This window comes from Lycium barbarum, chromosome 2 (assembly GCF_019175385.1).
Source record: "Lycium barbarum isolate Lr01 chromosome 2, ASM1917538v2, whole genome shotgun sequence".
Taxonomy (NCBI): Eukaryota; Viridiplantae; Streptophyta; class Magnoliopsida; order Solanales; family Solanaceae; genus Lycium; species Lycium barbarum.
Window position 1 is genome coordinate 58,046,365 of NC_083338.1, and position 18,892 is coordinate 58,065,256.

The window sequence follows — 18,892 nt, forward strand, 5'->3', positions numbered from 1 at the left end:
TAATCTGGAAGTTCTTCTCAGATACAAGGAAATGATTCAGTTCCAGAGCTAAAGATCGTAGTTCTCGAACGAGCAATCGAAAAGATTCTGGAGCATCTTCGGGATTAGGTATTGTTCCCCCAATGATCGTAGTACCAAGTACTTCCTGGCGAGCTCTAATATGATCCGATTTATAAGTAAGCATCTCTTGTAAAATATGAGCAACCCCAAACCCTTCTAGAGCCCAAACCTCCATTTCTCCTACCCGCTGTCCCCCCTGTTTGGCTCTTCCTCTAAGGGGTTGTTGTGTAACAAGCGCATAATGTCCACTGGAACGCCCATGGATTTTATCATCAACTTGATGAATTAATTTCAAGATATAAGGCTTTCCTATTATAACGGGTTGTTCAAAAGGATTCCCCGTCCTTCCATCAAATATTCTGCTTTTTCCTGGATATTCGGGTTCAAATACCCATGGATTCGCTGTTTGCTTACTGGCTTCATATAATTCAGAAAACACTAGTTTTCTCGAAGCTTCTTGTTCATATCTCTCATCAAAAGGTGCTATTCGATAATGTCTGTCTAGCAGACTCCCTGCTAACCCTAGTGAACATTCAAATATCTGTCCTACATTCATTCGTGAAGGTACTCCTAATGGGTTAAAGACCATATCAACGGATCTTCCATCTTGTAAATAAGGCATATCTTGTCTAGGCAAAATTTTGGAAATGATACCTTTATTTCCGTGTCTTCCAGCTACTTTATCGCCTACTTTGATTTCACGTTTCTGTGAAATATATACACGAATCGTTTCGGGATTATAACTAGAACCACCCCTTTTCTGGATCCACCTCACATCAATAACCCGGCCCCTGCCGCCTATAGGTAATTTTAGACAAGTTTCTTTTGAAGTAGATACCTGAATACCAAGTATAGCTCGTAACAATCTATCTTCCGGGGCATACGACGATTCTTTCACGACCTGGGGTGTTAATTTACCGACTAAAATATCACCCGTCTCTACCCAAGATCCCAGCATCACAATTCCATTTTTGTCTAAATTGCGGAGTAAATGGGCTTCTAAATGCGGTATTTCATTAGTTACTTTTTCAGGGCCTTGGCTTGTCACATGAGTCTGAATTTCATATTTCCGTATGTGAAAAGAAGTATAAATATCTTCATATACCAAACGCTCGCTAATAAGTACTGCATCCTCAGAATTGTAACCCTCCCACGGCATATAAGCTACTAATACGTTTTTCCCCAAAGCAAGTTCGCCACCAACCGTAGCAGCACCATCCGCTAAAATTTGTCCCTTTTTAATGCATTTACCCCGAGGAACCTGGAGTTTTTGATGCATACAAGTATTTTTATTGGAACAGTTGATATATAACTAATGGAATGCTTAGAATATCTCCATTACCTGCTAAAAGAATCTTGTCAGTATTGGTATAAACGACCCTTCCCTCGCGTTCGGCTATAGCAAGAGCCCCCGAATCTAGAGCTGCTTGTCGTTCCAACCCAGTTCCAACAATGCATTTCTCGGAGCGAGAAAGAGGAACTGCTTGACGTTGCATATTAGAACTCATTAAAGCTCGATTCGCATCATTATGTTCGATAAAAGGAATGAGGGAAGCTCCAATAGAAAAATATTGAAAAGGAAAAATACTTCGAAGATGAACCTGTTCCCATGCAATAGTCAAGAATTCTTGACGGTATCGAGCTGGAACAACCTGTTCTTCCTGAATATCCCGATTTAAGGCTAAAGAATTTCCTGCCGCTACCATATAGTATTCATCTCTACCTGGTGATAAATAAAGCATCCGTACCCCGGTTGACCTCTCAGAAATTTCATAAAAAGGGCTTTCTAGAGATCCCCAATGACCAATCCTCGCATGAATTGCTAAGGATCCAATAAGTCCAACATTGATTCCTTCAGATGTGTCAATTGGGCAAATACGTCCATAGTGACTAGGATGGATATCTCGTATCCGAAAACTAGCAGTGCGCCCTGTCAGTCCTCCAGGGCCCAAATAACTTAATTTTCTACCATGAACTATTTGTGTCAATGGATTAGTTCGATCCAAAACTTGAGATAATGGGTGTAAACCGAAAAAGGATTCATAAGTAGTTGTTAATGGAGTTGAGGTTACCAAATTCTGAGGTGTCGGTATCAATTTATGCCGAATTGCTCCACATATAGTCCCCCGAACCACATTTTCTAAACGAACCAGAGCCAATCCGAATTGATCTTGTAAAAGATCTGCTACAGAACGAATACGTTTATTTTTCAAATGATTCATATCGTCAAGTGCACCCATTCCAAATTTCAGCCCAATCAAATGATCGGCGGCTGCCAATATATCTCGTGGTAACAAAAATGTATTGTTCTGGGGTATATCAAGGTTAAGTCTTCGGTTCATATTTCGTCGACCAATCCTTCCTAATTCACATCTTTGTTGAAAGAATTTCTTTTGTAATTCCTTACATAAGGATTCAGAAAATACCGGATCGCCACCTACACAAGCAAATTGTTGATAAAACTCCAAAATGGCATTTTCTTTTGACCCAATTTTTTTTCTCTCCTTATCACTCAGAAAAGACAAAAAAATTTCAGGATAGCAAACATTCTCTAGAATTTCTCTTAGATTCAAACCCATAGCTGATGATAGAACTAGAATAGATATTTTTTGTTTCCTACTTACACGAGCCCATATCCTTGCTTTTCTATCAATTTCTAATTCTGATCTTCCTCCCCAATCTGATATTATGGTTCCGGTATAGACCGAAATTCCGTTATGGTCCAATTCTGATCGGTAATAAATACTGGGACTTTGCAATATTTGATTGATCACAATTCTATATATTCCATTGACTATAGAAGTTCCCAGGGAATTCATTAGAGGAATGTTTCCGATAAAAATTGTTTGTTCTTGTATATCCCTACTGTTTTTCCAAATTAATCCCGCGGATACATATAATTCAGAAGAATATGTGAGTGATTCATACACAGCATCTCTTTCCTTTATCAAGGGTTCGACCAATTGATATGTTTCCACAAATAATTGAAATTCAATTTCTTGATCTGTATCTTCAATTTTTGGAAACTTAGAAAGTTCTTCCGTCAAACCTTGATCAATGAACCTACAAAATCCTTCAAATTGTATCTGATTAAATCCAGGTATTGTAGATATTCCCTCATTTCCATCCCCGAGCATTTTTAATTTCCCATTTATCAAAAAATACCACTATTGGTTCATTCTTCATCTAATTAGATAAATGATCTAGCAATGATGGCATTTCTATTTTGTTTACCGAATCACATGAAATTTTACCCAACTCCATATCTGGAATGTATGAAATACGTATGAACGGAGGAAGAAAGAGAATTTTCTACTTAAATTGAATTGAGTTGGAATTTAGTGGAATTTTCAACAGATACAAATGGAAAGAAATTGATAAAACATCCCTAGAAACAGACTTCTGCTACTTAGACTTATTAATTAAGTTATAGGATTTTGTATAGAATATCAAAACAAAAATGATTCCATTTCTACCATTATTATGATAATACATATTCCAACCTGCTTGAATACCAGAAAAATAAATGGATTGGACATTTGATCTTTTCGCTGAGATAAAGGCATAAAAATCAGAAAAAATATATAGAATTAGAATCGGTTTTTTAGCATTTAACCCCCCTTTATGTTACGGATTTCCTTGTTCAAAAAATGATTCGCAGAGAAGAGAGAGATTTTGTTTACGGATTTTTGAGTAGAATACGATTGTGAAGTGTATAAGAAAAGAAGGTTTGTATGGCTTAAACACGTGTGGAGATATCTATAATATCCGTCTTTCTTCTCTTTTAGTGTTTTATTGTCGTTCTATGTTCTATTCGGGGCAACACAGGTTGTGCTCTATGAAAACATAATTTCAATTTTCTATTCAATTAAAAATTCAAATTGAAGTATGATACTTTTCTGATATCTGATAATTCTCTATCGGGAACATATATAAGTAATATATATCCGTCTAACAATTTCTCTTGGGGGGTTTACATATACTCATAATTGTTGTTATAATTAATAATTAAAATTGAGAAGGATTTTTTTATTGAAAAAATCCATACTGATTAGTTATATATCAAGTTGTATTTTCTTATGTCATTAGGAAAACAAAATTTGGAGATTCAAATCCAAGAATCATTCATGCATTTTAAGTCAATAGTTAATGGTTCCTATTTTCATAAAGTTTAATTTTGGATTTTGCGACTGAAAATCCACATTTGATTTTTCAATAGAAAGGTAAGAGAAAGTTTTGAACATTATGAATTTTGAGATAGACTCAATCGAAATTGAAAGGATGAATCAAACCCAATCAAAAGGGAAGAAGGATTAGGATTTCGTTGACTTTTAGGAAAAATTAAGGAAAACAGAACTCAAGGTGCAAGTACAATAAAAAAGCATTTCAGTAATCCGGGAAAGTTTTCATCTATTTTGTATTTGTAGCATTTTGGCGACATGGCCGAGTGGTAAGGCAGAGGACTGCAAATCCTTTTTTCCCCAGTTCAAATCCGGGTGTCGCCTGATCAACAAAAAACTAGAAATCTCTTCTTTTCTTCTGTTGATATAACCCGCCGAATGATTCCCCAGCAGAAGCAGAGAAAGCAGACTGTTGATACTTGTTTGATTCTAAACATCTGGTCTGGGGGTTTTTCTAAAAAATTGTAAATATCCTTGCATATTTAGGCTTCAAGGAAATATTCGAATGCTAGAGGGGCTATCAAGACTTCGCAATTACCTTCTACTACAAATCAAAATTTTCTATTATTAATGCATTGTATAATGACTGGACCCTGGATTAGATTGGAGAGCCCGATAGGAAATCTAAATAGTTGTGGAAGGGGGCGGAAGATACTTTATTATATACGAGGAACTCACGAAAATCTCTGAGTGCTCAAGCATCCAATCAATTGAAATAAGGGTCAACAAAAAAAGAATAGGACCTATTATTCCTACATGTTCCATTAGTAACATTCCCTTGAGATGTTACTGCGGATTTTGCTTGTGTTTAATCTTTCCCGATTAGAAATCATATAGGAATTTCTTCTAAAATGAGCGAATTTATTGGATTGGTTTATTAATAGTTTTCGTTCTTTTTGACTCTGCGCCATTGATTCCACTATTATTAGTGAGGAATAATGGAACAATTCCTTTATATTTATAGAGATAGGGGACATAATTCATATGGATATAGTAAGTCTTGCTTGGGCTGCTTTAATGGTAGTCTTTACTTTTTCCCTTTCACTCGTAGTGTGGGGAAGGAGTGGACTCTAAGGGTCCTACTAATTGATTTAAGGAAGCAAACTGTATCAATATCAATTGCTTTCTAGATCGTTCTGCAACACGTTTTGAACAAAATAAAATTTGAAATTCCATTGGACTCGACTGGAGTAATGTATTATAGGAATCATCCTCTTTCAATCAAAGAGATATTTCAACAATTCCCATGTTTGTAGTTCGAAAGGAAGAGGATCCCAGGAAATTTATTCGAACCTAATTCTTCCGAAATTTTCTATTCCAATAAACGGCCTCTTACTAGGTGATACTGAGGAGGGTCGGACCCTTTTTTTATTTATTTCTCTCTTTACTGTTCAAAGAAGAAGTGGTTTTGTTAAGTGTATACACACTTTGTATGAGAAAGAAAGGATATAAACATAGTGGTTGTCTAACGAGATACTATGCAGAATAAGATCGTCAGGTGAGTCACATATTGCGCATTTACCGCTTTCGAATTTTTGAAATTGGATTTATACTTTATCGACTTATTTCATATCATGGTTCAGGCATTAAAAATCCGTGAGGTTTACTCTTCCTTTTCGATGCCCGTGGAACTACTGTCAATGGTTTACTCAATTACTTCTTGGGAATGGTAAAAAAAGATTACTACGTGATTTTTTGAATATGCCTATATCTATCGCCTTTCCTTCATTGATTTGATTATTTCAATAGATACCGAGATTCAGATTAGAAATAAAAAATATAGTAATTCAAACTATAAGACATAAGAGTAATTCAGATTGATCAGAACAAATAGATATAGCAAATAAATGGAATTGGATGCTATGTCAATCCCATATATGGAATTGATATTCACATATATCAAGATAATATTGTAGATTGATCTATAGATCCATATCAAACGCAGCCTCTATCTTTATTTTATTCCAGGGGGAATAGTATGGTAGAAAGAAATAGATGAATCTTTCTACCATACTATCTATCTATTAGAATACTGCCGATTCTAGTCCACTCATTTCATTTAAGACATGAAATTGGAATCCTTTTCATTTTATTTCGTCAATTTTGGCTAAGAACTCAGAAGTCAAGTTTCATTCAAATTAGTTAATAATTAATCGTTTTGACTGACTGTTTTTACGTAAATGATAAGTAGAAAAGCGGTAGGAACTAGAATAAATAGTGCAGTAGCAATAAATGCAAGAATATTTACTTCCATAATCTCATCGGTTTTTTACTTCGCAATAACTCGGGATTTAATCCCATAGAGATGATAAATCTTTGGCCTGTAAATTCAATGAATGAATATTACCTCTCGATGATCTTGAATCGGATCAATATCATGAATAACAATATCTGAACTATCAAATCAATTCGTCGTCGAGAATTGAATAGTATAACATAGGAAGTTCTTTTATCCATACCGCCCCAAACTTGGATTCCTGACCCAATCCAAAATTCCTTTATTTATTTATCATTTTTTATCATCTGGTCTTTTTTTCTCTCTAATCTATCTAGTTACTTCTTGTACAATCATCTGATGAAGTCTCATCAAATAGCTCTTCCACTTCCAGTGGTCACATAGTTACAAACCCAAACAAACAATAAAAGTTCAATGGAAAAAGAAAGGAGTTTAGAACGAAACTATTTTTGACTTGGAAGACAAAGAAGTGTGATAAAGATGAGACCGTATAAAATGAATATTCATCAAATTTACTATTTTCCGATTTGTTCTTTCGTCGATTGGGCCTTAAAACAAAATGAAAAATCGGAAAAATGATTCATTCCCCTTTCTAAGAGGAGTAGGACCTTTGGTTGATCTGTCCTTCCCCCTCCTTTCTTCGTAGATTATTAGCCCCGGGACACCTATACCAAAAGCTCAGTGTGCAATTTGCATGAAATCGATTTTTCAACTTCAAACCAGTAAGTGAGGTTCCATAAATCCGTAGCCAGAAAAAGAAATTGTTTTTTTTTCTTTTTTCTGGAAAGTATTTTCTTATATTCAATTTTGTATTGGACAAGAAAGGAATTCCCTTTGTGTATGCGCGCCTCAAAAAGGTATAGTACTCGATTCCATTACATGCATCGGGGGCAATCGAAAAAGCCAGCATTTCTTGGAATACTGACTATAATGCTACCAATAATTGTACTAATCCAACCGCATATGTCTTTCTCCTACCAAAAGGAAAGAAAAAAGAAATAAGGATTTCCCCTTTGCTTTGACAATGAAATTCTGCCCCCGGTCCCCTTCATAAAAAGGGAGAGATTTCTTGATATATTTATTGGATCCGTCGGGACTGACGGGGCTCGAACCCGCAGCTTCCGCCTTGACAGGGCGGTGCTCTGACCAATTGAACTACAATCCCAGGGAAATACGGGATCTAGCAGAAAATTTGATTCTTTTTTATCTCCGGATCGGGTATTTCTGAAGTACAAAGGGGGTTATATCATCTCATGGCGGATTGGCGAATTGGCGAATTATTGGGCCGAGCTGGATTTGAACCAGCGTAGACATATTGCCAACGAATTTACAGTCCGTCCCCATTAACCGCTCGGGCATCGACCCAGGAAGAATCAATTTTAGACTTATTGGTAATCCATGATCAACTTCCTTTCGTAGTACCCTACCCCCAGGGGAATTCGAATCCCCGCTGCCTCCTTGAAAGAGAGATGTCCTAAACCACTAGACGATGGGGGCCTGCTTGACCAACGGCCATCATACTATGATCATAGTATGATCAGTTTTTTGAAATTGTCAATATAATCGAAATAATCGAATGATTCTATCCGAGGGATCTTTCCCCCTTTCAGAATTGCATAGAATTCTTTTTTATTCGTCATTGATGAATTATTCATTAGAACCGCCATTAAAAATCTAGTAGTAGTATTTTTTTATTTTGGAATTATTTCAATTGAATTTATTTTGATTATTTTAGTTTAGATTATTTAGTATTTCGAATTTTATTTAGAATTTGTAGAAATTTGTAAATAAAAAAAAGTAATAAATACAAAAAATAGAAATAATAAGGAAGAGTCGGATTTTTTCAGGGAATGATTGGTCCGTCAGAAAAGGAAAAAGGTGTGAAATTCGCTTTCTTTCACTTTCATTTGATTCATTGTTAAGACGAGATATCCTTATCTCCCTCCCACCAAGACAGGAAATTAACAAACGGGAAATCTAGTAAGCGGGATCAAGCAGAAAATTCTTTTTTCTCCAAGAATTTAGTTCAGGAGACAAGTAGAATCTCTTCATTCTATGATTCGATGAAATATCTTGAATTTTATGTTGAATTGCTAGGTGTATGTACATGTATCAATCAAGTGAATTTTGTTCTGGTGGGATCAATTCAATAAAAGAAAAAAAGCAATTCGACTCGGTCTTGAAACAATTCATTGCATTTTCTCCTAGACTTCCTAGGTAAATCCATTTTATTATTCAACAATGAACCACTAGACACTATGTATCTACTGCACATACTTATGCATATATACTTATGTTTATAATATATGTACATATAGATATTTTATCCACATAGTGAATAATTCCGGAATTAACTAAAAAAGGCCCTTTTAACTCAGTGGTAGAGTAACGCCATGGTAAGGCGTAAGTCATCGGTTCAAATCCGATAAGGGGCTTTGTAAAACTCCAATCTAGTATTCATATTTGAGGGGAGAATTGTATTTTTTTTTGTAATAAAAAAAGTAACTAACTGGATAATACATTATCATTATACTTAATCATTATACTTAGTTATAAAGTTGAACATTTGTTTAGTCAATTTTCATTATTATGAATTTCTGAATAATGAAAAGTCACTTCTTGAATCACCGAATATTCCTATTTTCCATTATACCAACCAAATCCATTCGAAAGGTTAGAAATCAACAAAAGAAAAAGTAAGTGGACCTGACCTATTGAATCATGACTATATCCGCTATTCTGATATTTAAATTCGATAGAGATGAAATTGGAGCAGTTGATTTTTTTTTTGAATTGCATTTTTTTGTTTTGGACTCCACAAGAATTTGTCGATATTTCCGATTAAATCTTCTTGTTACTAGATTTTCTATAGGAAAAATGATAGGAATAAATTGTTATTCCTTTCCTCTACAGAGAAACCTTTCTTCCAAGTCACACCATAAGAGCCATTTATTATCTTTCTTTGATTCCAGAGCAAAGATGAATTTCATCTATATTATATATTAATTTCTATCTAGATTATAGCTAAGTCAAGTAGTAAATAAATTAAAAATGTACTATGTTCAGTTTTCTTGATAATAAGAGTTAATATATCACTATGTGCCTAAGTCATGTATTAGAGAAGTTATTTGTTATTCACGTAGTAGTGCACTGTGCGTCTACCTCTGTTCACATCTTTTTTGACATTTCATTTTGCCCATTTTCCGTGAGATATATGCCATATGTAGGTGAAATGTTTTCTTTTAGTAACAAAAAAAAAATGCTTCCAAGATCATATAAGAAAAATGTTTTTTTTTTAATTAGTGTAAACATTTAAAAAATCTGCTTGGATTATCAAATTACTGTATCTGATAACATGCTCCTTGTACTTCATAAATACTGTGACCTCTTGTTTGTTGAATTTTAAGAACTAAATATAATGTCATTTCTCATTTGCATCTTCATATATTACCAAGAATCAGATTTCTCATCTTAACTATTTTTTTTTTTACATGACGCACCGGAGCCAAAGAGTCCCATTTTGAAACTCGACGTCACCGCGAGGCCTGAAACGTGCATTTGTATATCCTTCTGTGCTTCTCGCTCTCTCAAATACGTCTCAACACGAATGAAAAGCAGGGGGAAGTTGGCGAATATTTGCCATAATCTTCCTTCAATTCCCAATCTTGAAGTGTTATGCTTGTTGTTTCTTTTCAGTTATCTAAGAATGAATGTTTGTTGTTTACTGTTGATGTTTGTCCTTTTAAAGCTTTAGGCTTTTGTGTTCATTTGGTCTTGTTTTAAGTTTCTGTTATGTTTACCTTCTGTAGGGAATCACATAGGGATTTTATTTATTGAAATTAGTTAGTATTTAATAGATGAGCTTATCATATAAGTTAAGTAAAAAATATGATGTTTTCTTAAATCTTAGCTTTTCTAACAAACAGAAACGTCATCTCATTTTGATTTGAGTTGGGAAGAATTATTTTGGCTTTAGCCACTTATCTACTTTGAAAAAAAAAATCAATCGTTTTCACTACAAACACTTATAACTTTTATGAATAGTTTCCTCAAGAACGTCATTCACTATCCGAATTAAATGGACGTAAATGTTTTTTTTCTTTCTTTCTAAACTGAGCAAATTACCCTTTTATTCAATAATTGTACCATGAAAACCATTTTGCTAGCTTTAACTAATTAATTTAAGTTTGGTCGGTAGCCGTACTTAATGGATTCTAATGGATGCTTAACACCTTCCCATTAGGATATTTAGAACTCTTACCTAGAATTTATTAGGCTCGTAAGACTTTAAAAAATGGAGTTTAGTTTAGCTTTATCTTAATTAATAATTAAGTGTCCTAATTCACCAGTAAAATAATTAAGTGGCGACTCCTTAAGTTAAATAACATAGGAATCACCAATATGTCGTACTCCGCTTTGACCCGGTTAAAATGGGGTATAACAATACCTCCGCGAACTCGCTCACAATAGGGATAGACTCAAGGGGTGGAGATGCAACAGTCGTATCACGAACATGTGCCAAATACGCTAAACACCCCTTACTTACTAACTTCTTCGCACGAAGGAAGGAAATGATCTTCTTCGAGATGGGACTAGGAGTACCTCTCCACTCAAGCCTAGGAATGCCCGGGATGGCTAAAGTGACTACCTTGGCGTGACAGTCCAAGTTCGCATGATAAGGAGAAAGCCAGGACATACCCCATATAATATCAAAGTCCACCATATCAAGAATCATCAAATCTACCCAAGTGTCGTAGCCCATATTAGACACATGAACAAGTATATCTATGCTATCACAAGGCAAATCTCAACCACTGGCATGAAATGCAGATACATAAGAATAAGTGGATCCAGAATCAAATAACACAGATGCTGCTCTATGACGGACATAAATGGTACCTGAGATCACAGCATCTGAGGCCTCTGCCTCGAGCCTACCAGGAAATGAGTAACAATGGGCTCCACCACGCCCAGTCTGGGATCCCCCTCTCGCACTCTGAGTACCACTTCTTACAAGAGTAATAGGTAAGAGGAGTCGAGTGCTGAAACACGAAAGCTGAAGACCCGGATGAAACAATCATGTCTGCTGGTCTGGAGAACGAACTCTTAGGAGCTCTCTGCCTTGGTAGCTCACTAGAGGAAGCTGGTAATGCTGAATGCACGGGACGACTAGAATAGGGCTGAGGTGGCCTCGAAACATGACTGACGCCCCTCGTACCAGAACCCGCAAAACTGCCAGTCTGACATGGCCTCTTGTCACCACCACCAAAAGCACGGGCCTTAGCGCCCTCAACCATAGAAGCATGCTTAATAATGGACTAGAAAGAAGCCCCCATAGACACCATCTGAAGACCAAGAATCTGTAGAGAGCTCACTAGTCCTCCAACAAAGCGCCTGATCCTATTGGCCTCAGCAGGAATCAACGGAGGAGAATAACGGGCCAAATAGAGGAAACGGGTCACATAGGACTCCAAGGACATGCCCCTCTGGTCAAGGTGTAAAACCTGCTCCCTACGAGCCTCTCTCAAAGATCGGGGCATATACTTCTTAAGGAAGGCCCAGTAGAATTGAGCTCAAGTCAAAGAAGGAGAAGCCTCAGGTCTGCACGCCACGAAATACCTCCACCACGTCTTCGCATCGCCGCAAAACTGGTAGGACACATAATCAACGCCGTGGGTCTCCACTATCCCCATACGGTGCAGCAATTCATGTATATCAAGAATAAGCTCATAGGCATTCTCGGGCGAAGTACCAGAGAACCTCGGTGGCTCTAACTTCCTGAATCTCCCTACCAGGTCCTGATCAGCAGCAGTCATAACGGCACTCTCCATGGGCCTAATATCCTCCCAGGAGTGGGTATCACATCAATGCGAGGAGCCATAGCTGCGGCAGGATGTGCTGCTCAGGGGTCTGCACCCTATCCCTAGTGTGTGAACCCCCTTCGGGTGTAGTAACACTGCCTGCCACCTGCTGGGCATCAAGATGAAGCAATACTCTAGCTATAGTGTCATGTATGGCCTGATCAGAACTAACCTTAGGCAGTGTCTGAGCTGGAGCCACATTCTCGGGCTAGGGGGACGGGGATCTCTCTCGGCACTGTCTTACCGTCGGAGCTCTACCCCTAGCTGGGGCAGCCCCCATGGCCTCTCGTTCTGCTGCTCCCTCTGGCTATCGCTTGCCCTCGGGTGCCAGCCGTAGCTGGGGGCTCTGGCACCTGACCTCGGGCCATAGTAGCTCGAGTCCTCACCATCTATGAGAGAAGAGATAAGAGTCATATACCAATTTGATCTTTCCAGATACCAATTTGAATAAGGTAGCACGACGGAAAGAAGAAACTGAGATTTCTTAAATGTCCGATAGCCTCCCGCAGATAAGTACGGAGTTCATCGTACCGATCCGCGAGACTCTACTAGACACACTCTTGTATTAAAGACCGGCTAACCTAGGGCTCTGATACCAACATATCACGACCCATTTTGCTTAGGCCGTGCGAGCACTTACCTTCCCACCTCAATAAGTGAACCCTCAACTCAACAATGAATAAATACACGAAAGAATGAAATAAACAACGGACTAGAACAAATACGTAAGTCTCACGATATATATAGTAGTAAAAATATGGAAGACAATAAACACCCCCAGGGTCTGGTTTGAATAATACAAGAGCATCTAAGGAGAATAATACAGTATGGAATACTAATACATAATGTCTATGTCTCTGAAATAAAAGTAAGACATGTGATAGGAAGGTTTCAAGGTTAGCAGACTCCATGCTCACCCTGGAAACTCGAGAGAAAGCTGAAGAGTCGATCAAGCACGGGTCACAAAAGTAGATCCGTCCCAGTACTCTGTATTCATAAAAGAACGCAGCAAGTGCAGGTCAGTACAATCAACAGTACTGGTAGGCATCAACGACCGACTAAATATAGTTAACAAAATTCAGAAGATAAAGTAGATAAGCAAGGAATCTAGCAAGTATAAGATAATATAATCACAACCAAGTATTCGTCATCGCCTATGTAAAGCATCTAAACCCAAATATGTCAAGTCTGAGTATATCCGATCCAATCCAATCATCACAATCCAACCATCACAATCCAATCATCAAACATCTCAATCAAGTCATATGCAATGCAATAATGGTATGAATGTGATGCTATACCATGCAAATGAGGTGTACACATGTACTCCGGACGAAAATATCGACGTCTCGGTAGCACAACCCAGCGTGACTGGCGAAGTCTAAATGCTACCTGTCCCGAATCTTTGCCCAACAGACAGACGTGACCCTGACTAATTGCTCACAGAGGGAATCTCACCGGCACCACCCTGGGGGACCCGCGGAGTCCATGCACTAACAACGATTCCGAAATATCATCGGAATCGGCCATGCAACATCGATGCCGGAATAGATCATCGGCCATCGGCCATCTCACAATCACTTAAGTAAAAGAATCTGTCAAATATCAGGTTCGTACAATCAATGATTCCGGAATTGATCTTCGGACATCGACCTTTTCACAATCACTCAAGTAAAAGAGTTTATAAAATATCAACTTCATACAATCAATGATTCCGGAATTGATCTTCGGACATCGGCCTTTTCACAATCACTCAAGTAAACAGTTTATTAAAATACCAGTTTCACTCAATCAATGATACCAGATCACCACCGGGTATTGGCCATGCATCATGAACGAGTGAGAATGTATGCAATGCATATATCAATCATTAACAATAAAACTCAATATCACAAGTATCAACAACGGGGTACGTCAATAATGTATCATATCACAATACCAACAGTGGTATGCCAATAACTATCTATATCACAAGTACCAACAGTGGGTACGCCAACAATGTATCCAAGTATAAATACCAACAACGGGTATGTCAATTCTACCTCAATCAAGACAATAATACAGATTCCAATATCTACCAACTACTCATGGCATCGACCATCAAAATGGAACAATCAAAGCACACATAACGGGTGGCTAGTCCCAACACACGACTGGGCCCAACCTAAGGCAATATCTGTCACTACCCAAACTAATGAGTCGTGACGAGTGACAAACCTCTACCGACCAAACACCCCTATACTCATATCTGAATCTTACTGACATCAAGGGCCCATACAATGACTTAAACTGATCTCATAAATAGGCGACATCATTAACGCTGAACAATCTGTATATACATAAACATGCTGAAAGGACAGTGCAAGCCAGGTAGGCTGCTACATATACTGTACACAAAAGAATAGAAGCCGACAAGGCTACATCATCTGACTAATACATACAACTGTCTATAGACCTCTACTGGAATAAAAGCTGTAGAAAGGACGAGACAGTGCCCCGTCATACCCATATGCATATACATCTTAAAAGGGTGGCATACCAAAACTGACCGCAGCTCCGGATCAAATGGAGCGCACTCACCACTGATAGATCTAGAGGTCCTACTGAGCTAGACCACCTGTCTGTCTAGTTGTACCTGCGGGCATGAACGCAGCTCCCCGAGCAACGGGGAGTCAGTACGGATAATGTACTGAGTATGTAAGGCATAAGAACAACATATATACACAAGAATCATAAATAAGATCTGAGCTCATAAGCTGAAATGACTATCTGCATGTACTTGTATGAACTAGTATCTTTATGTATCTGCACAAATCTGTGTAACTGCCACTGCCACTAGGGGCGCATAATATGCATGCTCATGCTTGTCAATGAAGGTCATACATCTCTCTCTCTCTCTCTCTCTCTCTCTCTCTCTCTCTGTATATATATATATATATATATATATATATATATATATATGTCTGTGTATGTGTGTGCGCGTGTGTAACGCCTGATATATGTGCGTACATAACACCTGTTTCTCTTCTCTCATATCATATTGGCCTCTCTGTGGCCATCATCATATACATTGCTGCGGTACGTGCAGCCTGATTCTCTTATCATCATCATGGTGGTAATGCGTGTATAACGCCTATCATTCTTCTCATACTTCACATATATCTAATATTCGCGTATATAACGCCTTCTGGTCACGAGTCAATGTACATAAATATATAATGAATGTAATGCATGAATAAAATGTATGCATAGAACTAGCCACATAAAATTGGACCCATGAATAGAAGGATCACTCATAAACGGGGTACATGAATATTAACGACTGAAGTACTTCTAATGCTTCTAAGAGTAGAGTAATATGAAAGCTCGCTTACTCGTCTGTTGGTTCATATCATAAGGACCATGCCAAAATGAACGAATAGCCCTAACATAACTTGAAGTATATCCTATTGTCCAACTTCTACTTCTCGAACTTGCAAATCTACAATTAAGATGACATAGGCCTTAATTAGACTATTTGCCTCGCTTACTAACCATCTTTAAATACATATAGAGCTTAACGAATTATGAACAACATTTCCCTTGTAAGCTCAAAAACCCTTTAACTTCCCATTCAATCCAACATCAACCACAACAACGATAACACTTATATATAAATATATACTCAAATTTATCCCCAATCATCTCTTAAAATAGCCTCAAGTCACTACCTTGCCCCTCATCAACTATACCACTTCCACAAATACCTTCTCTTTACTTAAAATCGCTAAAACTCTTGATAAATAACTCAAACACAAGGGTAGAAATTATTTACATACCTTGAGGGGTCTAATATTTCAAAGATCACTTCAACTCCAACCCCCTAAGCTTCACAACTTGAAGAAACCCTAGGAACAACCTTCTTCTTGACAAACACGGGTTCACGGGCTCGGATCTTACCAAATCTCCACTAATAATGATGGAAAATATTAGGAGAGAAAATATTAGGGTTTTTATAATTTGGAATGGAGGAAAATAAGAAATAAGGTCGTGAACCACATATTTATACTTGGAAATAAGAAAGCTACAGCGTTCCGGTTCGATGAGCGGGTCGACGGCCCGTCGACGTGTCGACGATCCGTCGACTTGCTCCGTCGACCTGTGCCTGCAGATGCAAGGCTGCGGAACCCTGTCAATGCCACACAATGCTGGTCCGTCGACCATGTCGACGACCCGTCGATGATGACTGGTGTCTGCAGATTTTCTCAGTTTCAGCTCAGATCGCGTCGATTCGATTCGCTCAACTTCTAATCCTGCAAATTGCCAGGAACACCTGTTGGTACCCTTGTACACGGGGCAAGACACTTTCTACCTCCAAACTCGGGCTCGGGTCTTTATTCCAAAGGCATACCCAACTAGGAAACCATGGGTTCTCCTACGATGAAAACGAGGGGTGTAACGATATTCAACCCGACTTCATACCCGAAGGTTCACATGCTACCTCCGACATTATAATATAAATATGTGCTTCGCTATACGAAGTCTCGCCAAAGGTAAGCCATAACCTACCTGGATGGCCTAACTGCAACACTAACAACTCACTCCTTTGCCTTGTCCTTCCGCTGAAGCTCAGAACCAAAGTAGTCTAAGCATAACCGAATTCTATATTAGAAATCGTGAAAAATGATACTAATATTTCTACTATTTCATTCCAAGCAATTTTAACCCTAGAAATTGGGAAAACGGGCCCACAAGGGCAAGACGGGAAATTTGGAGGCAAATTTGATTCATCAAATTTTAGCATAACCATCATCAATTTATCATACATGACATAAGGGAAAGTTCCCAAATACCCTCCTTAAAATTCCATCTCTAAGGGCTTGTTAAAGGGAAGGGGGAAATCTAAGATGATTGTGATTAAGCAAGAGTAAAGGATTAGGCAAGGTTTACCTCCAAGAATTTCTCCAAATTATCTCCAAGAAAAGTCTCCTCATGCTCAAATATCGAGATGGGAAATAATGAGGGTCTAAGACTTATTTAAGACACATTTAATAAAATATAACTGCCCGTCACCACCACGACAGTTGATATGCCGCTACAGCAGTGCCGTTACGGCGGCGTGGACACCGCAACAACCGTATGGCTAACAACAAACATGGCCGCCCCAGCGGCCAACACGCAGTAACAGCGGTACCGCCATTGTGGTCACCAGACATCAAAATCCCCAAATTTTCTAAGTCTTCAATCGAAATCTGGGGTTATTCCCGAGGCTATCTGCTCACAAACCAAACGCACAGACCCATATAAAATTATGTTGCGAACGCACTCGTGGTCTCGAAATTCCCAACGGAGGCCTCATTGCTCAAGTCAACCTCCGATGCCGTAATCCTAATTTTCCATCCTAAGTCCTGAAATGCATCCGAATGCATTGGGAACCGAATCATATACACATACAAGTTCTAAATGACCATATGGAACTGTCAAAATCGATGAATTTCTGAAAAGGGTCTGTTTGCCCAAAAGTCAACTTTGGGTCAACCCTTTTTCACTTTAAGCCTATGTTTCCACAAAAGTTACCCGAATTCGGCCTAGACACCTCGAGAAACGTGTCAACAGTCCCTTTGGGTCACAAGTGAGCTAATCAATGCTCGAAAACGGGCGAAAACGCTTAAAGAACTATAATGATCAAATGGGTCGTTACAAATAGACTAATGATGTTGTTGTATGGTTTATTAGTGGTATTTTCTATATGACAATTTGTAATAGGGCTGTAGTGGGACTGGGTATTTCATTTTGGCGTATGAAGAAATTTGGACAATATGAAGCGGATTTTATTTATATGAAAAATATGTGTTTGTCCTCAAGCATTATAACATCTCTATTGAGTTTGTATATAAACTTTATTCATAGTCGATAATAGTATATATAAACTCATAGTTGATGATCGACAATCATCGTCGCAGGTAATAAAGTTTCATGTCGCCAATAGATAATTATATTAAGAAGTGACCACTACTTGTAAAAACAGTCATATTTGAAGACATCCAAGTTTACAATGAAACAACACACTTAGATACACAACAGTCAAATTAACTATTTGTTAAAACAATCATACTTGAAAACATCCAAAATATTCATGCACATCCAAATTCAAAAGGCAACAACACAATTATATACAAAGTTTTTAATGATCTAACCTTCGCATAAATTAATCCAAAACAGTCAAAATAATTGTTTGTTAAAACTGTCAGGCATTAGTACTTAAAACAGTCATCAGCCTCCACCACACACATTCAGCAAAGACTTACTGTTTGTTACAACCCAAATAACCAAATTAGTTGTCTGAAGAACCATTAATCTGGGCGAGGACGCCCGACACAACTTTTTCAAGGTCAAATTCAACATCAGCTTAACTCGCCTCACTAGCATTCTTCTCATCAACCTTAGTAGGGACATCTGCTGCCTTCTTAGCTTGAGCAGCTGGCATAGGGAGCTCAACCTTCTCGACCTCATCCTTCTCAACTTTCTCGACTTCAGAAGTTGGTCTAGGGACCTCAACCTTCTCAAGATCAACA

At 38.0% G+C, this 18,892-nt stretch overlaps 4 non-coding genes and 1 pseudogene across 4 annotated transcripts; 2 read left to right on the forward strand and 3 right to left on the reverse strand.

The window, feature by feature from the left end:
* Positions 1 to 4: 4 nt before the first annotated feature.
* Positions 5 to 3,262, reverse strand: LOC132628605 (DNA-directed RNA polymerase subunit beta-like; annotated as a pseudogene).
* Positions 3,263 to 4,493: 1,231 nt separating this feature from the next.
* On the forward strand, positions 4,494 to 4,565 carry TRNAC-GCA (transfer RNA cysteine (anticodon GCA)). Its single transcript has one exon. It is a non-coding gene; the product is annotated as a tRNA-Cys (tRNA).
* Positions 4,566 to 7,568: 3,003 nt separating this feature from the next.
* TRNAD-GUC (transfer RNA aspartic acid (anticodon GUC)) lies at positions 7,569 to 7,642 on the reverse strand. Its single transcript has one exon. It is a non-coding gene; the product is annotated as a tRNA-Asp (tRNA).
* A 116-nt stretch (positions 7,643 to 7,758) lies between these two features.
* Positions 7,759 to 7,842, reverse strand: TRNAY-GUA (transfer RNA tyrosine (anticodon GUA)). The gene has a single exon. It is a non-coding gene; the product is annotated as a tRNA-Tyr (tRNA).
* Positions 7,843 to 8,840: 998 nt separating this feature from the next.
* Positions 8,841 to 8,912, forward strand: TRNAT-GGU (transfer RNA threonine (anticodon GGU)). The gene has a single exon. It is a non-coding gene; the product is annotated as a tRNA-Thr (tRNA).
* The last annotated feature ends 9,980 nt before the right edge of the window (positions 8,913 to 18,892 follow it).